This window comes from Danio rerio, chromosome 10 (genome assembly GCF_052040795.2).
Source record: "Danio rerio strain M-AB ecotype USA chromosome 10, GRCz13ab, whole genome shotgun sequence".
Taxonomy (NCBI): Eukaryota; Metazoa; Chordata; class Actinopteri; order Cypriniformes; family Danionidae; genus Danio; species Danio rerio.
In genome coordinates this window covers 29,010,001-29,025,144 of record NC_141030.1, presented here as the reverse complement: position 1 = coordinate 29,025,144, position 15,144 = coordinate 29,010,001, and positions in this window count along the sequence as shown.

The following is a 15,144-nucleotide window of genomic DNA, read 5'->3' as shown; positions in this document are numbered from 1 at the left end:
TATCTATCTATCTATCTATCTATCTATCTATCTATCTATCTATCTATCTATCTATCTATCTATCTATCTCTCTGTCTCTCTCTCTCTATCTCTCTATCTATCTATCTATCTATCTATCTATCTATCTATCTATCTATCTATCTATCTATCTATCTATCTATCTATCTATCTATCTATCTATCTATCTATCAGTCTGTCTGTCTGTCTGTCTGTCTGTCTGTTGAAGACAGTATCTATCTATCTATCTATCTATCTATCTATCTATCTATCTATCTATCTATCTATCTATCTATCTATCTATCTATCTATCTATCTATCTGTCTGTCTGTCTGTCTGTCTGTCTGTCTGTCTGTCTGTCTGTCTGTCTGTTGAAGACAGTATCTATCTATCTATCTATCTATCTATCTATCTATCTATCTATCTATCTATCTATCTATCTATCTATCTATCTGTCTGTCTGTCTGTCTGTCTGTCTGTCTGTCTGTCTGTCTGTTGAAGACAGTATCTATCTATCTATCATCTATCTATCTATCTATCTATCTATCTATCTATCTATCTATCAGAGAGATTTATAGGGTACCACCTGTCAAAAAGTTTGATGGATTGTAGCCCCGCCCCTAAGGCGGGACTTCCAGTCTAAGCCCCGCCCCTTTTATATAAACTTTATAGTTCCGGTAATTAGATTCTTATCGGTTTAATATAAAATAATAGTTCCGGTAATTAGATTCTTATCGGTTTAATATAAAATAATAATTCCGTTAATTAGATTTTTATCGGTTTAATATAAAATAATAATTCCGGTAATTAGATTTTTATCAGTCTAATTAAATTAATAGGCTATTTCCAGGTAATGAAAATATTGGTAATTAAATTCTAATCAAACAGAAATAAAATTATTATTATAATAATAACGGTAATTAAATTACTGTTATTAGAACCATTATTTTATATTTTTAGTTATTTGACTAAATTATATTATTATATTACAATATATTATATTATATTAAGTTATATAAAATTAATATTTTATTAAATAAAATTATGTATTGTATTATAATATATTATATTAAGTTATATTAAATCATTATTTTATTAACTTATTTTGTAATTATACCATATTATATAATATTATTATATTATATTATTATTATAATATTTATATTAGATATTAAATTAAATTATATTATATTATATATCATTATTATTCTATTCTATTATATTATATTATATTATATTATAATTAATAAACTATTAACATAAGCATTTCTTTATGTTCATACCGATGTTTCCTCTGTGTCTCAGTCTGGGCCTGAGCGTGTGAGTGAGTGATGATAAGGAAAACTTTGGATAACATCCCGTCAAGTGCTTGTGAAAGATAGATTTATATCAGATGTAGAATATGTATATCTGATTGTATGTGTTGGGTGTCTCCCACTAACTACTATATGTTGTTAGGTGATTAGAAAGTGTACTGATATCTATATGTCCATATGCAGTCAACTGTATGCATATGTATGTGTTTGTGTGTGCGTACGTGCGTGCGTGCGTGCATGTGTGCGTGCATGTGTGCGCGCTTGAGCGAACTTGGGTCTGGCTTTGTATGCTTGAATCCAACGACACAGTATTTACTAAAAATACTCATTAATAGGTTATGTTGTTTTTCACATTATTACTACAATAATACATATTTTAAGACACACAAACATTTTGATGTATCTTTGTCGGAGTATTAAATTAAAATATGTTTACAATATTTTTTGTCGCCTTAGTCCCTTTTTAATTCCTGGGTGGACACAGCGGCATGAACCGCCAACTTAACCAGCAAGGTTTTGCGCAGCGTATGCCCTTCCACCCGCAACCCATCTCTGGGAAAATGTTTACAATATTAATCCAGTAAATAACACATCTTAATCTTTATTGACAATAAATTGTCACACCTTTTAAAACAACGTTATCTAAAATGTAATATTCTAAAATGTTGAAAAACACAGATGTAAATTCAAGTTGTCTTTATAATTAATGAAAACTTTTATTATGAAAAACAATTTAAAATGAAAGTTTTTCCTTTGACTAACATGTTTTCAATTTATTTACATGCATGACCTGTAATTTATGGCACACATTGTAATACAGTTAATCCAAAGCCTAATGTTTTGAGCACTGGTCATCACTGGTGTTGGTTTAAGAAATCAACATAAAATATTTACTAAAAAGGACTTATCACTCTTTAGACATTATTGTTTTTTCTGTTTCAAAAGATAAATAAAATGTAATTTTATTACAATAAATTGTAGTAATTGCATTACTAGACAACTTAGTTACTGAATTTTAAATTCAAACTGTTTTTAATTCATTGCAAATACTTGATCATATAAAGAGAAATATGTTAATTATACTGAATAATGGAATAACACTGATATTTATTTTAAGAAGAAAATTGGCTCTCAGTTTATCTAAAAACAGTACAGCTCCAGCCCTTAGTTAAATCTACTTAATGTTTTATAGTAAAATTTTCTAGTTTAACTACTGAATCCACTATGTACATGTTCATACAATAGTGTCAAATCTAGTAAGTTTACAAATTTGTCAAAATTAGTCAAGTTTAAAAGTAGTTCTTGAAAGTAGACTGATTACTTTTTTACAGGGTAAATGATGCTTTTCTTCTACCAATAGATTTAATCAAGATTATTGTCACTACACACAATTTGTTGGGAGTGTATATGTTTCTTTAAACAATGTTTTTTATTGGCAAACACATTTTCAAATGATCAAACTAAAATCTAACGGAATGTTTTTCACTCTGAATATAAAAGCTTTATCTGTGCATTTCACTTGGAAAAGTGATGTTTAAAATACTATTCATTAAACTTACTGCATGACTGGAGTTTTATTTTTTACAAACCAATAGCATTGACCTAATTCATGCTTTTGATTTTCCACTCTGTAGCAGTTTTTCAACACAAAATGTAAACGTTTTATGCATGTGCTAAAAATCTGTAATTTTGCACCACTGTCAGAGTTTGTATGTAACAAAGCATACATGTTTTTAAAACTGTCAGTTTTCAAAAGTTACTTAACGTTGTCTCCTTTCTTCTGGAGTTTTTAGGAACAACAATGTTTCATTTGTGGGGGAAAGAAAAAAAAAGTGATGTTTTGAAATACATTGGTTACACCAATATGGTGTAAAGGTTAGAAGTTGGGGTTTCATCCAGACGGCTGGGGCTCAACGCCTGATTTTTTAATGCTTTTTAACCTCTAAAGTGTCCCAAGTAACATTAATAACAACACTTAGCCACAATTATTTGTATCGCAGTTGAAGGCTACACTTAATACTGCCAGCAAAACACAATAATAACAAAGAGTAAACACTTTCTTATTTTAAGAATACTTTGCAGTAAACTTTAATGCATTAGTAAGTTTATTTTATCCACCTTCTGATGCAGAATGTTTTTGAAACATTTGATTATGTTTTTATGACCACGGGCATCTCACCAAAATATTTGACCTAATTCAAGTAACCAGTGCTGCAGTTTTTAATCACAAAATGTCTTTACAAACTTTTTTGCGTATGTGTTAAAAGTCTAATTTTACACAACTCTTATAGCGTCCGTTACAATGCATACAGTAAATGTCACAATAACCATTTCTACTGCCAATTATCTTTTGGTGTCTAATTCTTCACAGTATTTTTTTCACGAGAACTATGAATCTACAAAGGCAAGGCAAGGCAAGACAAGGCAAGTTTATTTCTATAGCACATTTCATACACAGTGGTAATTCAAAGTGCTTTACATAAACAGGAATAAAAGAGACAACTATAAGAAAAATAAAAACAAATAATGAAAAAATAAAAAAAAATTATAAAAACAGATCAAATGTGTTAAAACAAGTTATAAAAGAATGAAAAGAAGAGAAAAACATATTAGTGTGATCTGTCAATAGTGCGATCTGTCTACAAAACTAAAAGAATAGTTGCCACTAAATCTGTATTAATATCTTGTTCAACAGTGTCTAATGTACTGTGTATTAAAACTGTATTCTTTTGAACTGTCATGAAAGTTTGCGTTGTGAATGTTTTGGTTTTAAACCAGAGACAACCAACAATATCATGTATACCTTTTGTTCATTCTCTTTTTCAAATGAAAGAGAACTTATGAAATTGTACATCAGTGCATCTTTAAAACTAAATTGGGCGAAAATTTTAAGGTTGTCTTTCTAAACTGGCTACAAAACCGTTATACATAAGAACTGTGTGTTATTGGGTTGTCTTAAACGTTAACCAACGCTAATAAATGATCTACAGTTTATACCTTTATGCTTTAGACAAGTAACCAATCCTTGACACACTTTGCAACATTCTAATTTTCTAAATATTTAATTATACATTTGGCATAAATACAGGCTTTTAATCAGTTTTGACAATGTTTCTATCATTTGTTTCACACCATTCTGTTTTTCACATAGCTCAATTTTTTACTTTTTTACAGAAAAGGCATAGACACTTGAGTTGATAAACTTTTATTTCAAGTAAATATACACTGAAATAGAGTAGTACATAATGAACAAACATGGATTGCATTACCATAATAAAGACAAATTAAATAAGAAAATAAATACATATATACAGTCATACATTGAAGAAAAAACAGGGTACACTAGAACAATAAAGACATTACTGAAAATTACCAAACAACAAAGAAATGCTGCTAAAAGCATTCTGTCATGTTCTAGTATGTGGCTTGTCATAACTTCCACAATCTCAGCAATATTTGTTATTTTGTTTTGTGAAACCAGTGACACACAAATATCTGTTATATATGTGGACATACATAGAACCTGCGTTACCACCATCTCATCACTCAATTCAGTCAGTACCTCCATAATTTTTGTATTGGTTGCACAGACAGCACCATTGCTATGAAAACACAGGTGTGTCAAATGATTTAGCGTATCGGCCCATGAGTTTAAGGCCCATCTCACAACGTCCATTTCTCTCTTGAGATTTTTTACACGTTTGCCATCTCCTGTACAATCATGTTTAGAATCACACGCATCATTAATGATCTTCTCCAGAAGAAAAACCATATGGTGCCTATAATGCTGTTTAAACATGTTGTCCACAATAGACCTTATTTGACAATCAAAAACAGGGTTGCACTCGTACTCAGGCCTTTCATGCACATTACCGTCAGCATTTTGAGAACAATAGCAATCAGTCATCTTTGCATGGTGGCTGTCAGAAAAAAATCTGAAAATATTTTTAAGAAAACGTTTTTTTCTTTAATCACAATACAAAGTTTCTCCCATAATCTGTGTAGATCATATAAAGTAGTACCTTAAAGATGCGGCCTGTGTCCTTAAACAGCGATAGTTCTGTCCTAATAGTTGAGTGCAAACAAGACCAAAGTAGGGGCTGTGGTCCTCAAAGATAGTACCTTTTTATGTCTTTAATCTTCTTTTTACTCCTGATCAATGGGTTCTTGTAGAAACCTTTAGGATCAGTAACTGTACCCAGAAGCATTACTCGTTGGTAGCTGGAAGTGATAATGGGCCGTTTTATCTACACATTCAAACAGGCCCGCCTTCACTCACGGGGCGGTACTATGAATATCTGCCATGGTGTCATAAAAGTCATGACTAAAACATACAGTTAACATCTTTTCTTTTATTTTAGGCACTGGCGTGATGATGTAGGGATACCTATTTTTCAAATAAAAATAAAAATACAGGGTCATACCGTAAATATATTCGCAATGAAAGATTTTAGAGAACTAATATTATAACATTTTACATTTCATGGAAGTTTTAGGTTGACAAAATATAATGCACAGCTGAAGTCATCTCAAAACTCATTGCCAAAATGGACAATACAATAAATTTGAATGTTTTTATGCAAATATGTACAGTCTTCAACATTATTCTGCAGTTTGAATTGTTCAATATACTTGTTTATTTGGATTCCTATTAGGGCTCAAAGCAGTCACATACTTAACTGAAATTTGCATCTTTCATGATAGTGTTCTTTTTCAAAGAATGATTGAGAAGAAATAGGATTACATCTACACTTGCATATTCATTTTGGATTTAAGTGAAACATACTTGTAAGAAAATACAATTAAATTTATGAAATAACCCATATTCCATAACTTATTACAATGCCTTTGAGGTCAAGAAAGAGATCAAGTTTAGGAGCCATTACCTCATAATTGGTTATTAGATAAAAGTTATTTTAAAAAGTCAAGTTTGGTTAAAAACCTAGGCTTACTTAAATTGTTTTTTTGTTAAAACATAAAGAAATTTTAAAAATCAAGTTATGCATTATACGTTCCGGAGATATATAAACATGCACTTTACCATCAGATAATCTACGAATAACAATATTCACCAATTCGTTACAAAGGGTACCAAAACTGTTTACTTATGTTTGTTGCAGAGTAGCAATATTTTTATTTTTTTTTATGTTGTGTGATACTAAATCTATTTTCTGGCCCATAATTTTAGTGATATACTTATGATAAAGTTGAAATAAAAAGCTGATACATTTAGTTAAACATCATGTGCTTGACATTTTGGTAAATAGTTAAAGCTTCTGATTGTACTAATTGAATATTTAGTATTTTGAAAGGTAAATATGTGTCAGGGTATGTAAAGCTGACACCTCTAACTTGTTTGGTTGAGATTTGTGGAATTTACATTTACATTTAGTCATTTAGCAGACGCTTTTATCCAAAGCGACTTACAAATGAAATATTAAAGTGTTTTTCTTATTCACTTATCTACAACTTAGATGCAACATTGTAAAAGTGTTAGAAACATACAAAAGTACATGTCATGCTGTTTTGTAAAAACAGACAGTCATATCAGTAAAGAACTGCACTTCCTGAGACAAACATTTTGTTTTGCTATAAATCTTTAATATTTTAATGTATCGGTCAGGATGTAAGCATACAACTTAGATATAACTGACTTTTTGTACGACAATCTTTCGATGAACATATTTACAGTATATTGCAACATTTTTAGAGTGGTCTTTGAAATAGTTACAATATCACAGATGTAAAGTACTCGAACAATGTTTGAACAATGTTAGCTGATTGCTGTACTTAAGTACTACTTTTATGTTTTGTACCCTACTTGAGTACAGTTAAAATTAATGTTTACTTTTACTTCATTACTTTTTTAAAAACTGTATTTTTTTTTTACAACTTTCAATTTTATTTATGCTCAAAAAAAAAGGTTCCTCACTCCTAACAAAACGACAAAGCTGCTTAAATTAATGTTATTTACTTTGTAATTGACATTCATTTCAATATTCCATCAAACTGGTCAGACATGCTCTTCGATTGTTTAGAAGTCATGTCCTGTCACATTGAGCTCTACAATACACATCAACCCCAGTAAGTCTGCTATCAGTACACTTCTGTTAAGCAGTTCATAAGAAAATAAACATGCAGTCCATTGTCTGTGTACACATCCACATAATTTTATTTAGATGCCGCACAGAAATAAACTTAAACCTCACTTAAGTATATTTAAACTTATACAAACAAAGCGTTTAGTTATTTGTCCTACAGTATGCTTGGTCATTGTTTACGCGTACAATTTTATTACAGTACGTGTTCTAAGTACATTTGGTTAGTAGTTATTTTGACACCCTTTGATTAATTGGGCACATTATTTTTCTACATAATGTTATAGACACATGTATTAAGACAGAGAATAAATTAGTTTGAGTCGACTTAACTGAAATGAACTGCGAACATGTCAAATCTTTATAAAAGACGGTAATCTTACAATTACACAAATTTAACTGCTTACTGCAGTGAGAAAAATATTAAAATGAAATCACAAAAACATAAAAAGTATACATGCAGCTAGACAAAGAGCCTGTATAATTCAATGTAATTAATTATTTGCTATCTTGAAATGCCATATTTTGAAATATTACATTTGGTATATTTAAATTGTAAATCATTTGTACTAAAGCATATTCTCTTGGGTATTTAATGTACTTTTATGTGCTTGATTAGCAACAAGTATACTTTGACCATATGACTGTGTAAGTTCATTACATGTTTGAATAATGTTTGAAGCTTTTGTTATTTTTATTACAATTATTTTTATAATTTTTTAATAATGTTTATAATTTTTATTAAATTATAAACATTTTCAAAATCCACAGGTAATCTAACACTGCACTTATTCTGAGATAAAATGCTCAGCGGTTACTTCAGTTGTTTTCTAAATTGATTTCTACAAATTGCATGACATGTTTTCAATAACACACTATCCCTTGTGGTAACTGCTTTGTGTACTACTAGTTAACCAAGGCTACACTAGCTGTACTCTTGCAAGTTTCAAGACACTAGAGTACCATGGACACCGTATCACTAAAAATTATAACGCTAAATTGGTTGGAAAGTCAGACCTGTGGTGCAAATGTTGAAGCATTGAGCATGCAGCACCGTCAGTTCTCATATGGATGGTTTAAGTGGAGACATAAATGCATCATTTCATTGCATCATTTCCAGCACAAACTATTTATCTACTACAAGTATAAGTGAACTACTACTATTCTTATAAGTTGACAGGATGTATAAATAAAAATGTTATAGTTAGCTACTTGTGTGCTTAATGTTTACTGCTGTCACACTTGAAATTATACTTTTACAGTATAATCTATACTAAAAAGAACCCAGTAAAAATGTAAATATTGACAGTATTCAGGTCTTTTGTCTAGCTGCATGTATACTTTTTATGTTTTTGTGATTTCATTTTAATATTTTTCTCACTGCAGTAAGCAGTTAAATTTGTGTAATTGTAAGATTACCGTCTTTTATAAAGATTTGACATGTTCGCAGTTCATTTCAGTTAAGTCGACTCAAACTAATTTATTCTCTGTCTTAATACATGTGTCTATAACATTATGTAGAAAAATAATGTGCCCAATTAATCAAAGGGTGTCAAAATAACTACTAACCAAATGTACTTAGAACACGTACTGTAATAAAATTGTACGCGTAAACAATGACCAAGCATACTGTAGGACAAATAACTAAACGCTTTGTTTGTATAAGTTTAAATATACTTAAGTGAGGTTTAAGTTTATTTCTGTGCGGCATCTAAATAAAATTATGTGGATGTGTACACAGACAATGGACTGCATGTTTATTTTCTTATGAACTGCTTAACAGAAGTGTACTGATAGCAGACTTACTGGGGTTGATGTGTATTGTAGAGCTCAATGTGACAGGACATGACTTCTAAACAATCGAAGAGCATGTCTGACCAGTTTGATGGAATATTGAAATGAATGTCAATTACAAAGTAAATAACATTAATTTAAGCAGCTTTGTCGTTTTGTTAGGAGTGAGGAACCTTTTTTTTGAGCATAAATAAAATTGAAAGTTGTAAAAAAAAAATACAGTTTTTAAAAAAGTAATGAAGTAAAAGTAAACATTAATTTTAACTGTACTCAAGTAGGGTACAAAACATAAAAGTAGTACTTAAGTACAGCAATCAGCTAACATTGTTCAAACATTGTTCGAGTACTTTACATCTGTGATATTGTAACTATTTCAAAGACCACTCTAAAAATGTTGCAATATACTGTAAATATGTTCATCGAAAGATTGTCGTACAAAAAGTCAGTTATATCTAAGTTGTATGCTTACATCCTGACCGATACATTAAAATATTAAAGATTTATAGCAAAACAAAATGTTTGTCTCAGGAAGTGCAGTTCTTTACTGATATGACTGTCTGTTTTTACAAAACAGCATGACATGTACTTTTGTATGTTTCTAACACTTTTACAATGTTGCATCTAAGTTGTAGATAAGTGAATAAGAAAAACACTTTAATATTTCATTTGTAAGTCGCTTTGGATAAAAGCGTCTGCTAAATGACTAAATGTAAATGTAAATTCCACAAATCTCAACCAAACAAGTTAGAGGTGTCAGCTTTACATACCCTGACACATATTTACCTTTCAAAATACTAAATATTCAATTAGTACAATCAGAAGCTTTAACTATTTACCAAAATGTCAAGCACATGATGTTTAACTAAATGTATCAGCTTTTTATTTCAACTTTATCATAAGTATATCACTAAAATTATGGGCCAGAAAATAGATTTAGTATCACACAACATAAAAAAAAATAAAAATATTGCTACTCTGCAACAAACATAAGTAAACAGTTTTGGTACCCTTTGTAACGAATTGGTGAATATTGTTATTCGTAGATTATCTGATGGTAAAGTGCATGTTTATATATCTCCGGAACGTATAATGCATAACTTGATTTTTAAAATTTCTTTATGTTTTAACAAAAAAACAATTTAAGTAAGCCTAGGTTTTTAACCAAACTTGACTTTTTAAAATAACTTTTATCTAATAACCAATTATGAGGTAATGGCTCCTAAACTTGATCTCTTTCTTGACCTCAAAGGCATTGTAATAAGTTATGGAATATGGGTTATTTCATAAATTTAATTGTATTTTCTTACAAGTATGTTTCACTTAAATCCAAAATGAATATGCAAGTGTAGATGTAATCCTATTTCTTCTCAATCATTCTTTGAAAAAGAACACTATCATGAAAGATGCAAATTTCAGTTAAGTATGTGACTGCTTTGAGCCCTAATAGGAATCCAAATAAACAAGTATATTGAACAATTCAAACTGCAGAATAATGTTGAAGACTGTACATATTTGCATAAAAACATTCAAATTTATTGTATTGTCCATTTTGGCAATGAGTTTTGAGATGACTTCAGCTGTGCATTATATTTTGTCAACCTAAAACTTCCATGAAATGTAAAATGTTATAATATTAGTTCTCTAAAATCTTTCATTGCGAATATATTTACGGTATGACCCTGTATTTTTATTTTTATTTGAAAAATAGGTATCCCTACATCATCACGCCAGTGCCTAAAATAAAAGAAAAGATGTTAACTGTATGTTTTAGTCATGACTTTTATGACACCATGGCAGATATTCATAGTACCGCCCCGTGAGTGAAGGCGGGCCTGTTTGAATGTGTAGATAAAACGGCCCATTATCACTTCCAGCTACCAACGAGTAATGCTTCTGGGTACAGTTACTGATCCTAAAGGTTTCTACAAGAACCCATTGATCAGGAGTAAAAAGAAGATTAAAGACATAAAAAGGTACTATCTTTGAGGACCACAGCCCCTACTTTGGTCTTGTTTGCACTCAACTATTAGGACAGAACTATCGCTGTTTAAGGACACAGGCCGCATCTTTAAGGTACTACTTTATATGATCTACACAGATTATGGGAGAAACTTTGTATTGTGATTAAAGAAAAAAACGTTTTCTTAAAAATATTTTCAGATTTTTTTCTGACAGCCACCATGCAAAGATGACTGATTGCTATTGTTCTCAAAATGCTGACGGTAATGTGCATGAAAGGCCTGAGTACGAGTGCAACCCTGTTTTTGATTGTCAAATAAGGTCTATTGTGGACAACATGTTTAAACAGCATTATAGGCACCATATGGTTTTTCTTCTGGAGAAGATCATTAATGATGCGTGTGATTCTAAACATGATTGTACAGGAGATGGCAAACGTGTAAAAAATCTCAAGAGAGAAATGGACGTTGTGAGATGGGCCTTAAACTCATGGGCCGATACGCTAAATCATTTGACACACCTGTGTTTTCATAGCAATGGTGCTGTCTGTGCAACCAATACAAAAATTATGGAGGTACTGACTGAATTGAGTGATGAGATGGTGGTAACGCAGGTTCTATGTATGTCCACATATATAACAGATATTTGTGTGTCACTGGTTTCACAAAACAAAATAACAAATATTGCTGAGATTGTGGAAGTTATGACAAGCCACATACTAGAACATGACAGAATGCTTTTAGCAGCATTTCTTTGTTGTTTGGTAATTTTCAGTAATGTCTTTATTGTTCTAGTGTACCCTGTTTTTTCTTCAATGTATGACTGTATATATGTATTTATTTTCTTATTTAATTTGTCTTTATTATGGTAATGCAATCCATGTTTGTTCATTATGTACTACTCTATTTCAGTGTATATTTACTTGAAATAAAAGTTTATCAACTCAAGTGTCTATGCCTTTTCTGTAAAAAAGTAAAAAATTGAGCTATGTGAAAAACAGAATGGTGTGAAACAAATGATAGAAACATTGTCAAAACTGATTAAAAGCCTGTATTTATGCCAAATGTATAACTAGATTCTTAAAGTTTGAGAACAAACTTTGAGGCTGGCTTGTGAAAGCCTGACGGTAATAGTTTATTTAGTTTAAACAGTTTTAAAAAGTATGAAAAGATAGATAGATAGATAGATAGATAGATAGATAGATAGATAGATAGATAGATAGATAGATAGATAGATAGGATAGCATGTTATTACCATGATTTTAACGTGAAATAGCATGTTGTTAGCATGATTCTAGCATGAATTAGCATGTTACTAGCATGATTTTAGCATGAATTAGCATGTTGTTAGCATGATTTTAGCATGAATTAGCATGTTACTAGCATGATTTTAGCAATAATTAGCATGTTGTTAGCATGATTCTAGCATGAATTAGCATGTTGTTAGCATGATTTTAGCATGAATTAGCATGTTAATAGCATGATTTTAGCAATAATTAGCATGTTGTTAGCATGATTTTAACATGAATTAGCATGTTGTTAGCATGATTTTAACATGAATTAGCATGTTGTAAGCACGATTCTAGCATAAATTAGCATGTTACTAGCATGATTCTAGCATGAATTAGCATGTTACTAGCATGATTTTAGCATGAATTAGCACAATTCTAGCATGAATTAGCATGTTGTTAGCATGATTCTAGCATGAATTAGCATGTTGTTAGCATGATTCTAGCATGATTTAGCATGTTACTAGCAAGATTCTAGCATGAATTAGCATGCTACTAGCATGATTCTAGCATAAGTTAGCATGTTGTTAGCATGCTTCTAGCATGAATTAGCATGTTACTAGCATGATTCTAGCATGAATTAGGATGTTGTTAGCATGATTCTAACATGAATTAGCATGTTACTAGCATAATTCTAGCATGAATTAGCATGTTGTTAGCATGATTCTAGCATGAATTAGCATTTCACTAGCATGATTCTAGCATAAATTAGCATGTTGTTAGCATGAATTAGCATGTTGTTAGCATGATTCTAGCATGAATTAGCATGTTACTAGCATGATTCTAGCAAGAATTAGCATGTTGTTAGCATGATTATAGCATGAATTAGCATGTTACTAGCATAATTCTAGCATGAATTAGCATGTTGTTAGCACGATGCTAGCATGAATTAGCATGATACTAGCATGATTCTAGCATGAATTAGCATGTTACTAGCATGAATCTAGCATGTTGTTAGCATGATTCTAGCATGGATTAGCATGTTACTAGCATGATTTTAGCATAAATTAGCATGATTCTAGCATGAATTAGCATGTTGTTAGCATGATTCTAGCATGAATTAGCATGTGACTAGCATGATTCTAGCATGAATTAGCATGTGACTAGCATGATTCTAGCATGAATTAGCATGTAACTAGCATGATTCTAGCATGAATTAGCATGTTGTTAGCATGATAGATAGATAGATAGATAGATAGATAGATAGGTAGAGGTAGATAGATAGATAGATAGATAGATAGATAGATAGATAGATAGATAGATAGATAGATAGATAGATAGAGACAGACAGACAGACAGACAGACAGACAGACAGACAGACAGATAGATAGATAGATAGATAGATAGATAGATAGATAGATAGATAGGTAGAGGTAGATAGATAAAGGTAAATGGATAGATAGATAGATAGATAGATAGATAGATAGGTAGAGGTAGATAGATAGATAGATAGATAGATAGATAGATAGATAGATAGATAGATAGATAGATAGATAGATAGATAGATAGATAGATAGATGGTGTAAGAGCATGAGTCAAACAAGCCAACCCCCGCCTCTCTACGATGTTCTGATGCTGAGATATAGCTGGTGCCATATCGTTGCTAGGTTAGTCTGTTTTGTTGCTATGGAGTTGATTGACAGCTTAGACTGATGATGTATCAAAGCTTCTTGCCAGTATGAACAGTTAAACACAACCCCCATGTCTCTATCACACTGCAGCATGACAATATCAGTCTGAACCTCTTTAATTGCAGTCTATGGGACAGTTGCTAGGGTGCAGTATCTGGTTGTTAGGGTGTGGCTAGAAAGTTAAAAGGCCATCGGTGATTGGCTGCTGGCTAGACTGAGTTAAATGAGCCTAGCCATTAGTCTGTAGGACAGTCTGATGCAGAGTTATGAGCTCACAAAGTTTGATCCCATGTAAAGTCAATGAGAGTCTTTTGCAATGGAAGTCTATGGGACGGTTTCTAGGGTCCAAAAGTGGTTGCTAGGGCGTGGCCAGAAAGTTTAAAGGTGATCAGTCATTGGCAGTTTGATAGTCTGAGTTAAATGAGCCCAGTTAGAAGTCTGTGTGACATTCTGATGCGGAGTTATGAGGTCACAAAGTTTGATCCAATGTTACGTCTATGGGATTTTTCCGACGGTCCCGGGACGTTTTTCGGGAAACCGAAAGTCGGATCAGTCGGAAAGGATATAGCAACTCGAGTCAGAATAGTTCGGAGGTCTGACCCAAGTTTGATGGTCATAGCTTGAATGGCCTAGGAGGAGATAGAGTTTAATTTTTAGTCTCAGAAGAAGAATAATAATATTAACTAGATTCTTAAAGTTTGAGAACAAACTTTGAGGCTGGCTTGTGAAAGCCTGACGGTAATAGTTAATTTAGTTTAAACAGTTTTTAAAAGTATGAAAAGATTGATAGATAGATAGATAGATAGATAGATAGATAGATAGATAGATAGATAGATAGATAGATAGATAGATAGATAGATAGATAGATAGATAGATTAGCATGGTATTAGCATGATTCTAACGTGAATTAGCATGTTGTTAGCATGATTCTAGCGTGAATTACCAAGTTGTTAGCATGATTTTAGCATGAATTAGCATGTTGTTAGCATGATTCTAGCATAAATTAGCATGTTGCTAGCACAATTATAGCATGAATTAGCATGTTACTAGCATGATTTTAG